The sequence below is a fragment of the Somniosus microcephalus genome, unplaced genomic scaffold (assembly GCF_052327205.1).
Source record: "Somniosus microcephalus isolate GS21.2 unplaced genomic scaffold, FLI_Smic_1.0 unresolved_chr1, whole genome shotgun sequence".
NCBI lineage: Eukaryota > Metazoa > Chordata > Chondrichthyes > Squaliformes > Somniosidae > Somniosus > Somniosus microcephalus.
The window spans coordinates 39933537-39945774 of record NW_028225179.1 but is presented as its reverse complement, the minus strand read 5'-3'; the positions used below and the strand labels follow the sequence as shown (position 1 = coordinate 39945774).

At 46.7% G+C, this 12238-nt stretch overlaps 1 non-coding gene across 1 annotated transcript; it reads left to right on the top strand.

Annotated features, from left to right (window-relative positions):
- The first annotated feature begins 9710 nt into the window (after positions 1-9710).
- On the top strand, positions 9711-9793 carry trnal-uaa (transfer RNA leucine (anticodon UAA)). Its single transcript has one exon. It is a non-coding gene; the product is annotated as a tRNA-Leu (tRNA).
- The last annotated feature ends 2445 nt before the right edge of the window (positions 9794-12238 follow it).

Here is a 12238-nt window from a genome sequence, read left to right as displayed (position 1 = left end):
TTTGGAGTCCATTATTAAGGAGACAGTAACAGGACATTTGGATAATCATAATTTAATAGGACAAAGTCAGCATGGTTTTATGAAGGAGAAGCCATGTTTGACAAATTTGCTGGAGTACTTTGAGGAAGTAACGTATAGGGTGGATAAAGGGGAACCAGTGGACCTAGTGTATTTAGACTTCCAAAAGGCATTTGACAAGGTGCCACACAAAAGATTATTGCTTAAGATAAAAAATCACGGGATTGGGGGTAATATTCTGGCATGGATAGAGGATTGGCTATCTAACAGAAGGCAGAGAGTTGGGATAAATGATTCATTCTCAGACTGGCAATCAGTAACTAGTGGTGTTCTGCAGGGGTCAGTGCTGGGTCCCCAACTCTTTACAATCTATATTAACGATTTGGAGGAGGGGACCAAGTGTTACATATCAAAGTTTGCAGATGATACTAAGATGGGAGGGAAAGTAGTGAGTGAGGAGGACATTAAAAACCTGCAAGGGGACATAGACAGGCTAAGTAAGTGGGCTGAGATTTGGCAGATGTAATACAATACTGGAAAGTGTGAGGTTATGCACTTTGGCAGGAAAAATCGTAGAGCAAGTTATTATCTTAATGGCAAGAAACTGGAAAGTACTGAAGTACAAAGGGATCTGGGGGTCCTGGTGCACGAAACTCAAAAGGTTAGTATGCAGGTGCAGCAAGTGATTAAGAAGGCCAATGGAATGTTGGCTTTCATTGCTAGGGGGATAGAATATAAAAATAGGGAGGTATTGCTTCAGTTGTACAAGGTATTGGTGAGACCGCACCTGGAATACTGCGTACAGTTTTGGTTTCCATACTTAAGAAAGGACATACTTGCTCTCGAGTCAGTACAAAGTAGATTCACTCGGTTAATCCCGGGGATGAGGGGATGGACATATGAGGAGAGGTTGAGTAGATTGGGACTCTACTCATTGGACTTCAGAAGAATGAGAGGCGATCTTATTGAAACATATAAGATTGTGAAGGGGTTGGATCGGGTGGATGCGGGGAAGATGTTCCCGATGATGGGTGAAACTAGAACTAGGGGGCATAGTCTTAGAATAAGGGGCTGCTCTTTCAAAACTGAGAGGAGGAGGAACTACTTCACTCAGAGGGTGGTAGGTCCATGGAATATGCTGCCCCAAAAAGCTGTAGCAGCTACATGATTACATAAATTTAAAACAGAAATAGACAGTTTCCTAGAAGTAAAGGGAATTAAAGGTTACGGGGAGCGGGCAGGAATTTGGACATGAGTCTAGGTTCGGATCGGTCATGGCCCTGTGGGTAGAGGAGCGGGCCCAGGGGCCGGGTAGCCTGGTCCTGCTCCTATTTCATGTGTCTAACTCTGTTAGATTCAGGAGATGGTTCTGTGATAGTGGATTGGCGGTTAGGATCAGATCAGCCATGATCTTATTGAATGGCGGAGCAGGCTCGAGGGGCCGATTGGCCTACTCCTGCTCCTATTTCTTATGTTCTTATGTTCTTATGTAACTTCCCTGCTCTTTTTTGAAATAGTGCCGTATGTGATATTTACGCCCACCTGAGAGGGCAGACGGGGCTTGGGTTTAACGTCTCAACTAAAACACGGCAACTCCGGCAGTGCAGCACTCCCTCAGTGCGGCACTGGAGAGCTCAAGATCTGAACCAATATCTTTCTGATTCAGGGTGTCATCAACTGAGCTACGGCTGACACACGGCCTCCCTGAAGGCTCGCTTCATTGTATCGAAACGAAGCTGGAGCTTCCCGGATTGTTGGAACCGACAGATTGCAGGTGTCCTGTTGAGCAAAAGAATGTCTCTGAGAAGAAGGTGAAGCCAATTGGGTAAATTAAAGGAAGTGGTGAATCAGTGACCTGCCAGACACCCAATCAACGAATGATGGATTGAACCAAATATAGGAAAGAAGGAACACTACACGTACCTGTTGGGTAATTCTTCAACATCGTAAAACCATCCCAAATAATTCTCCCAGTGTCCTGGCCGGTATTTCCACCTTACGGTAATTTCACGGAAACTTTGACTATAAATCAGAAAATAGTCAGAAGAGGGCAGCGTGAATCTACATTGCAGCTGAATGTATTGTCATGTATTGTGTTTAAAGTTACCTCACACTATTTATAAAATGGGGCGTACAGTTAAGATGAAGTGGGACCGTTGGATGTGGATTCAACTGTGGCTGCTGCCTAACAATAATTGCCTTCAGTGTGTACAGTGAGCAGAAAGGAATTGCTGCTGTTTCTTCACATTTCCCATTGCACTCATTGTCATTCTGCTTTAACAGAGCGAGCTTGGATCTCCGGATATATTTAAACAATAAACCTCGGGGCTGATAGAATGATAATACAATAATATGAACATCACGTGTTTTCAATGGAGAAGTGTTTTCCACCTGCCGTGGGGAGAGAGTTTGGTGAAGACAGCGTTGGGTGAATCTGCTAAACTGAGTGGTGATGGGAAGTTGGTGAGAGTGGGACTTCGGTGCAAAGGGGGAAGGAGCTGCTCAGTAACTTAAATCAAGGAACAACAGTAAATACACAAAAATAGTCTAACTAATTAGATCTGGAGATAAAATTAAAATTAACTAAGTTCAGGATAGCAACATTAAAGGAATCTGAATTGCATTAAATAAAAATCGGATGTACATCATTAATTAAATAATAAGTAGGAGTAAGGGGTGCTAAACTAATATATATATAGAATAATAGAATAGAATCATAGAAGTTTACAGCACTGAAGGGGCCATTCGGCCCATCGTGCCAGTGCCGGCTCTTTGAAAGAGCTGTAAAATTTGAACCCAGACCCCATCGTTTTCCTCTTAACCCTGGAAATCAGTTCCCTTCAAATACAGGTCCATTGTAATCAAGATCAAGGGGAGCTGAGACCCGTTGCCTGCAATCCTTGTGGCAATTAGCACTTCCAGAAAGTTTCCTGTGTCCTGGACAACCACGTGTGCAGGAAGAGCCCCAGATGCTCGAGCTCAGGGTTTCTGAGACTGAGGAGCGGTGGGCGTAACTGCTGGGCATTCGGGAGTCTGGCAATTCCCCGCAGAAAAGTTGCAGGAGGTGGTAACCTCGCAGCTACAGAGAGTTCAGGTGGGGAGTAAGTGGGTGGCCAGCCGGCAGATTAGGAAGAGGCAGGCCCTGCAGGAATCCCCCGCGAATCTGGCACTCTCAACCCGGTTTTCCGTGCTGATACTGGTGACGGTGATGACACCCCGGGGGAGTGCATCCCAGGGCAAAGAGCTTGGTGAAGGGAGAGTTGGGTGAATCTGCTAAACGGCTTCGTGGGGCAAATGGCTGCACAGGGGGGCGCAGCAAAACGAATACATTCAGTAGTCCTTGGGGATTCGATATTCAGGGGGATAGATACGCGTTACAGCATCCGTCATCGTGAGTCCCGCAGGGTGTGTTGCCTCCCTGATGCCAGGGTGATGGACATCACTAGTAGGGTGCATAACATTTTGAGAGGGGCAAATGAACAGCCAGCAGCCATGATCCAAGTTGGAACCAACGACGAAGATAGGAAACGGGCTGTGGTCCTACAGACAGATTTTCCAGAGCAAGGGAGGAAGTCAAGCTGCAGGATGAAAAAGGTACTAATCTCTGGACTACTCCCAGTGTCACGTCCTGGAGTGTATATGAGAAGTAAGATAAGACATGTTTACGTGTGGCTGGAGAACTGATGCTGATGTGATGTGTAAGACTTTCTGATTGTCTGACAGCTTATAGAGTTCAGACTCGTGGAACAGACAACACAAAACCCAATGAATCTGTGAACCTTCTTTTACTGAAAAATCTACAAGAGGTTCCAAGTAATTACCAGAATACAAACTGTAATCAATTCATGAACTTATCACAAGCAAGTATCTAAAATCATTTACTTTAAGCTCATAATAATTATAAGCAAAACCACATACTTACAACACCTGGTTGGGTATTGGAGCCGGGGGTCCGTGGGTGAATGGTTGGGCATTGGATTCGGGGGTCCGTGGGTGAATGGTTGGGTATTGGAATCGGGGGTCTGTGGGTGAATTTTTGGGTATTGGAGCCGGGGGCAATGGATGAATAGTTGGGTATTGGAGCGGAGGGGCAGTGGGTGAATGGTTGGGTATTGGAGTCGGGGGTCCGTGGGTGAATGGTTGGGTATTGGAGTCGGGGGTCCGTGGGTGAATGGTTGGGTATTGGAGTCGGGGGTCCGTGGGTGAACGGTTGGGTATTGGAATCGGGGGTCCGTGGGTGAATGGTTGAGTATTGGAGCCGGGGGCAATGAATGAATGGTTGGGTATAGGAGTGGAGGGGCAGTGGGTGAATGGTTGGGTATTGGAGTCGGGGGTTCGTGGGTGAATGGCTGGATATTTGAGCCGGGGGGCAGTGGGTGAATGGTAGGGTATTGGAGCCGGGGGGGGTGCTGTGGGTGAATGGTTGGGTATTGGAGTCGGGGATTCGTGGGTGAATGGTTGGGTATTGAAGTCGGGGGCAGTGGGTGAATGGTTGGGTATTGGAGTCTGGGGTCCTTGGGTGAATGGTTGGGTATTGGAGTGGAGTTGCAGTGGGTGAATGGTTGGGTATTGGAGTCGGGGGCCCGTGGGGGAATGGTTGGATATTTGAGCCGGGGGGCAGTGGGTGAATGGTGGGGTATTGGAGCCGGGGGGAGTGCTGTGGGTGAATAGTTGGGTACTGGAGTCGGGGGTCCGTGGGTGAATATTTGGGTATTGGAGTCGGGTGTACGTGGGTGAATGGTTCGGTATTGGAGCCGGGGGTCAGTGGGTAAATGGTTGGGTATTGGAGCCGGGGGCAGTGGGTGAATGGTTGGGTATTGGAGTCGGGGGTCCTAGGGTGAATGGTTGGGTACTGGAATCGTGGGTCCGTGGGTGAATGGTTGGGTATTGGAGCCGGGGGCAGTGAGTGAATGGTTGGGTATTGGAGCGGAGGGGCAGTGGGTGAATGGTTGGGTATTGGAGTCGTGGGTCCGTGGGTGAATAGTTGAGTATTGGAGCCGGGGGTCCGTGGGTGAATGGTGGGGTATTGGAGTCGGGGGCGGGGGGCAGTGGATGAATGGTTGGGTATTGGATCCGGAGGTCATGATTGTCTATTGGAGCCGAGGGGGCAGTGGGTGAATGGCTGGGTAATGGAGCTGAGGGGGCATTGGGCGAAGGTTTGGGTACTGGAGCCGGGGGCAGTGGGTGAATGCTTGATTACTGGAGCCGTAGAGCAGTGGGTGAATTGTTGGGTAGTGTTACCAGGGGGCAGTGTTTGAATGCTTGGATACTGGAGCCGGGGGGGGGGCATGGATGGTGAAGTGGGGGGATGGTTGAGTATTGAAGCCGAGGGACAATTGTTGCGCATTGGAGCCGGGGACAATGGTTGTGTATTGGAGCCGGGGGCAATGGTTGGGTATTGGAACTGGCGGCAATGGTACGGTATTGGAGCCGGGGTCAATGGTTGGGTATTTGAACCGTGGGCAATGGTACGGTATTGGAGCTGTGGGGGGAGCAGTGTTTGGGTATTGGATCCAACGGGCAGTGATTGAGTATTGTAGCTGTGGTGGGAGCAGTGGTTGTGTATTGGATCCAGCGGGCAGTGGTTGAGTATTGTATCTGTGGTGGGAGCAGTGTGTATGTATTGGAGCCGGGGGCAATGGTTGGGTTTTGGAGCTGGGGGGCAATGGTTGAGTACTGTAGCCGGGGGGCAATGGTTGGGTATTGTAGCTGTGGAGGGAGCAGTGGTTGGGTTTTGGAGCCGTGGGGCAATGGTTGGTTACTGTAGCTGTGGTGGCAGCAGTGGTTTTGTATTGGAGTCTTGGGGCAATGTTTGGGTATTGTAGCTGTGGTGGGAGCAGTGGTTTTGTTTTGGAGCTGGGGGGTAATGGTTGGGTATTGTAGCGGTGGGGGGAGCAATGGTTGGGTATTGGAGCCGGGGGCAATGGTTGGGCATTGTAGCTGTGGGGGAGCAATGGTTGGTTTTGGAGCCGGGTGGCAATGGTTGGGCATTGTAGCTGTGGGGGGAGCAGTGGTTGGGTATTGGAGCCGGGGGCAATGGTTGGGTATTGGAGATGGGGGGCAATGGCTGGGTTTTGTAGCTGTGGTGGGAGCAGTCGTTGGGTATTGAGCTGGGGGGCACTGCCAGGTGCAATAAGATGACCATTAGTTCCTTGGCTGAAAGTGAGGAAAAGATGCAACTGCAGCTTAAGATAACATTGCTAAAGGAGACCCAGATGTTCGAGGACCATGGAGGGGAGATTCGACAGGTTTTGTTCTCAGTGATGGAACAATGAACATAGAATGCAGGACAGAATTAGTGCACCATCGAACTGGATGGTCAGGCTTCAAGTGACGCCTCAAAGGGAGATGCTTGTAGCATGTATGGTGTATTCCTTCTTTCCCCCATACAACAGGGATTGGGTGATATCAAGAACAACCTAATCCCCAATAAACAGCTGGCAGAATGGAAGGTGTGGACGTCATGCTTTCCATAGTGAGCTCAGGAGGTTGGACAGTGTCTGGGATACGTCTCACCCATGCCATGTTAAACTTAAGGGTCTGGGAGGGATCATTCCTGCCATGACAATACAAGCGACCCATGGATCCATAAAAGTATGGTCAGTAGAATCAGTTCGGAAACTGGAGGAGAAATTGCATAATGAATATCATCCCTTCCCACCGTACCTGGAGCAAATAAATGAATGAAGGACAGCACCAGACATGGCAGGATGTTCTTTACTCAAAGGATGTGTCGATATCACCTGGGAGAAGTTAATGAAACACTATGGGGGTTTTGTTTGGAATAAAGAAACAACAAATTGCACCATGTCTGGAACAAGCTGGCACCAGAGATAAGCTAATGCTAGATGTGTCGCACAGGGGCGATATTGTGTCGCTTCGCACCTCAACCTCCCAGTCACTCACTCCTCTTTCTGCTTTGAACCGACCCCGGTCACCAAGATAGATCATGAGATCCTGATACCAGTGACCAAGCATGATGTTACTAACATCACAGTGCACGGTGATACGCTCTCAGACACTGACAAAATATTGATTGGATTTGGAGATTCGCTGGACGCCCCACCACCATCCCACACACGACACTAAAACTAAAAGAGATTATAGAACGAAGTGATATCTCAGTAAAACACCTGCACCAACTACACCAGGAAAATGAAAACCTGCTAACAGAGAGAGAGGGGGTGGGAAGGAAATCACGTTGGGAACAGGTCAATATCATCTCGATACACCCGTTGGTCAGAATTATTTCACAACTGTTAGTTATTTTCCAATGCCGTCCACTGGACCCGGTCATCATCCTTTACATATTGCTTAGACAAAGCCTTACACAATTGAAGAGGAAAAACAAGAAGCCGGGTCAGCAGAGAGCTCTCCCAAGCCTGGAGTGCGGGGGAACTCAGGAATAATTATCAACCAATCAAATAAGACCAAAGGAACCGTTGGAGCCGTGCGGACATGTTCGCAGTGCTGACATCAATGTAACAGTAATCGACTGCAAACTCCAAGCAGATCAACGGTAAAGACAGAAAGAAAGTTAATTGGCTCAGAGTGATTGATGAAATTCTGGGTCTAAAGGTGGGAAATGTTTGAATGATTTAAGATGATTTATGTTAGAATGCTTTAAGATGATTCACTGGTCCAACTATTCCAGCACCCTTTCACTTAGGTTTGCATTATTATAGCAACATGGGAGATCGAAGCAGATTCAATGGTAACTTTCAAAAGTGAATTGGAAAAATACTTGACGGGCAAAAATTTGCAGGGTTCTGTGGAAGTGCAGGGCAGTGACTCTAATTGGACAGATCTTTCACAAATCGGGCACAAATCTGATGGGCCGAATAGCCTCCTTCAGCTCTGTGTCACTCTAGGATGCTCAATCCTCTGCCTCGGTGTGGTTTATTTAGTCCTGTGGGATACAAATAGTAATGTTCTTGACCAGGTGACTTCAGATAAAGACATTTAGCAAAGGATTGGGAAAATCAATGGACTGTGGAACATTCAATGGATCTTGAAACTCACGGGTTGGCGGACCTGCTTAATTATTACAATCCAACATCATGATGGGCTGCTCGGAACAACAGGAGGTCAACAACTTTTATGAAGACACGGACAGGGGTTGAACCCGCACTTCTCGCTTCACAGGAGTGGTGCATTACCGCTTGATAACACAGCTTCGTATCCAAAGCACTGATGTTACTTTTTCTACAGTGAAATAATGCGGATGCTGGAAATCTGAAAAGCAAACTGAAATTGCTGTACACACTCAGCAGGTCAGGCAGCATTAGTGGACAGAGAAACAGAGTTAGTGTTTCAGGTCGATAACATTTCATCCGAACTGGGAGAAGTTTGAGATGTGAGCAGGGAAAGGGGGCGGGGAGGAAAGAACAAAATGAAAGGCCTCTGAGAGGGTGGAAGGCAGGAGTGATTACATGACAAAAGGGAAAGGGGATGGGAATGAGCCACGAAAAGAAAAAATATGCGCCGAGAGGAAGTGTAAAAGGGAAAAGCAGAATCATTACCAAAAGCGACTGTCCAAAAAAAATGGGAGCAGTGTTTAGAATGTGAAATTACTGAGCTCAGTGTTGAGTCCGGAAGGCTGTAAAGTGCCTATTCGAAAGATGAGGTGCTGTTACTCGAGCTTCCATTGAGCTTCATTAGAACAGTGTAGGAAGCCGAGGAGAGAGAGGTCAGAGCGAGAGCTGGGCGGGGAATTAAAATGACCAGCGAAGAGAAGCTCAGGTTCATGCTTGCAGACTGAATTGAGGAGTTCTGCAAAGTGATCACCCAATCTATGTGTGGTCTCCCCAACGTAGTGGAGTCTGCGGCGAATACAGTTTACTAAATTGCAAAAAGTACAGGTAAATCGTGGTTTCACCTGGAAGGTGTGTTTGGTTCCCTGGACAATGAGAAGGGAAGAGGTAAAATGGCCGGTTTTGCATCTCCTGCGCTTGCACAGGCAGGTGCTGTGGGAAGGGAAAGGGGTGGTGGGTGAGAGATGAGTGGACCAGAGTGTCGCAGAGGGAATGGTCTCTTCCGAATGCTGAAGGGGGATGATGGGAAAGATGTGTTTGGTGGTGGGATCACGCTGGAGGTGGTGGAAATGGCGGAGGGTGATCCGTTGAATGTGGAGGCTGGTGGGATGAAAGGTACGCACAAGGGGACCCCTATCGTGCTTCTGGGAGGGAGGGGAATGGGTGAGAGCCGAAGTGAGGGAAATAGAACGGGCACGGTCGAGGGTCCTGTCCACCGTGGTGGAGGCGATTCCTCGGTTGAGGGAAAAGTAAAACATATCGGAAGGTGGCATCATCAGAAGAGAAACTGAGAATAAGAAATAAGAATCAAGGTGGGAGGAAGTGTCGTCAAGTTAGCTGTGGAAGAAGCTGGGCTTATTTGGTTGATGTGAGTGGTTTCAAAGGAGAAGTAGTTCAATGTATGTTCAATACAAGTTCAGCCAGGCGGAGGAGGGTGCTAGTGATAGGGATTGTGTTGGTCTCCATTCAGGGAAGAAGCCGTCCTGCTGGAGGTGTAGAGGGAATAGATGCCCATAGTGAAAAGCAGGAAACTGGAGAGTAACTGATGTTATATTTTTCCACAGCAGCATTAAAATCAATGGCATTATCAATGGATTTGTATTTTGATGTGAAAGGAATTTGTTGAATTGTGTACAACTGTGCATTGCTGTTTATATCACCAGGATGGCCGAGTGGTTAAGGCGTTGGACTTAAAATCTAATGGGCGTTTGTCCGCGTAGGTTCGAACCCCACTCCTAGTAGATGCTCAGGTAATGGAATTGAACATAAAAACTAATAATATTTTTGGTTTGAAAACGCTTATGATCTCTGCAAGGGATTGTGCCATATTTATAATTCACCCTTCAAGACAGCGTTTCTTCATTTCCAATTGGTGTTCTGAACATAGGAACAGGAGGCCATTCAGCACCTTGAGCCTGTTCACCATTCACTGAATTCCTGTCTGAGCTGTGTCTTAACTCCATCCATCAGCGTTGGCTCCAAATCATTTTAACGCATGTCTAGCAAAAACCTACCCATCTCAGATTAAATTATTAGTTGAGCTGGCATATACTGCTATTTTGTGAGAGAGAGTTCGACACTGCTACCAATCTTCGCGTGAAGAAATGTTTGCTAACTCCTTTCCCGAATGGCCTTGAAGTAACCAAATTACTATTATACTTTAGTTTTTTAGGTCAGGATATGTATAATGTAGCACCAATGTACAAGGTGGAGATAATGAGTTAATCCATACCCTGAGTTAAATGATATATGGGCCTGTATATTGCATTTACCCAGCTAAGCTTTAAAAATATGGTTAAATGACTTCGAATGCTGAGAAATTAAACTGCAGGGCAACTCGTGGGAAGATTAGTGGAGGATGTCTGTTCGGCCAGGTGAGGCAACACATACGAGATAACACACCTAAGAATTCGTTTGTTGTAAACTCACAACAGGGTTCCATTACATCAAAGTATGGTGGGACTAATCAGAATGTGCTTGCTTTGCAGAAGTAACCCGAGAGAAGGTCAGAATCTGCGCTTTGCAGAAATTGAACGAGGACTGTTATCTTAAGAAAACATGCAACGAGCAAACCACCTGACCAGAGACAAACGGACGGTTGTAAAGCAATAGATTAAAATGAGGCCACAGTCACCGATAATAGGACTGTGCATTTATAGGTGGCAGGAAGGATTAAATGTCACGGTTTATAATTGCCATTTAGCAATAAATGTGTATATGCTGATAAGCTTTGCACCCGCCCCTAGGGCAGGGGTTTGATTTTTGTACAATTGTGAACGTTGCTGGGATATCGGTGGAGTCGGATTTAGACAGCGATCTGAAAGGTTCTCCACAGGCCTGCGAGTAAAGACCGTTTTGAACCATAACTCTGAGTCTGTCATCTTTTCCGGGGATGGTGTTAGCGTCGAACTTGCATATCACTTGGTCCACAAAACACCTACAACAGGCCTGCCTCTGATTTTATGATTATGTCCCCTTGTCCGAGACTCCTGCAACAATGGCAAAAAAGGTTTCTCTCTATCTACCTTATCAACTTGTTTCTAAATCTTAAAAACGTCAATCAAATCCCCACAACCTTCTATATTGCAGGAAGTACAAGCCCAGTTTATGTAATCTCTGCTCATATTTTAACCCTTGGAGCGCTGGTAACGATCTGGTGAATGTGCACTTCACTTCCTCCAAGGTCAATCTATCCTTTTTAACAGGCAGTGCCCAGAACTGTACACAGAAATCCAGATGCGGTCTAACCAGATCTTTGTATAGCTGTAGAATAACTTCCTCTCCTTTATATTCTAGCCCCTCGTTATAAAGCTTAACATGCTATGAGATTTTTATAATTATTTCTGTACCTGACTGCTACATTTTAGTGGTCTGTGTACATGAACCCGAAATCCCTTTGGAACTCCACTGTTCCAAGCTGTACACCATGTAATTAATTCTCTGATCTACTTTTTTGGTCTAAAATGAAAAACGACATACTTACCTGCTTTGAAATCCACCAGCCACTGTTTCGCCCATTCACTTAATCTATCAATATATCTTTGTTATTATATGCTGCTGCCTACACGACTTACCGTACCACCAACCTTTGCATCATCGGCAAACGTGGATATATGGCTCTCTATTGTGTTTTCTAAGTCATTAATGACTATAGAAGGAACCATTTATTTAATATCAACATTTATAAACGGGCCATGATGCGACACCCTGGCAGGGTCTGTGGGGAGAGGAAGGTAGGGTTAAGGTTTCAGCTAGATGACCATCTTCACCTATAAATAAACATCACGCAAGTGTTAGTAGTTTTTAAAGAGTAAAAAAGAGAACTTGCACTCCTATTGCACCTTTCACGACTTTGGGACGTCCAAATTGCTCACCAATGCTCAGTTTGAGTCCCCACAGGACCACTAGAGTCCAGACCTCATTACAGCCTTGATCCTAACATGGACAAAGGAGCTGACTTCTAAAGGTGAGATGAGAGTGATTGCTCTTAGCATCAAAACAGCTTTAGACCAAGTTTTTTTTATCAAGGAGCCCGAGCAAAATTGAAGACAATGGAATCTGTGGGGGGACGGGCACGGGGTGGGGGGAACCGCCACTGCTGGAGACATACCTAGCATAAAGAAAGATGCTTGTGGTTGTTGGAGGCCAATCATATCAGCACCGGGCCATCACTGCAGGAGTTAATC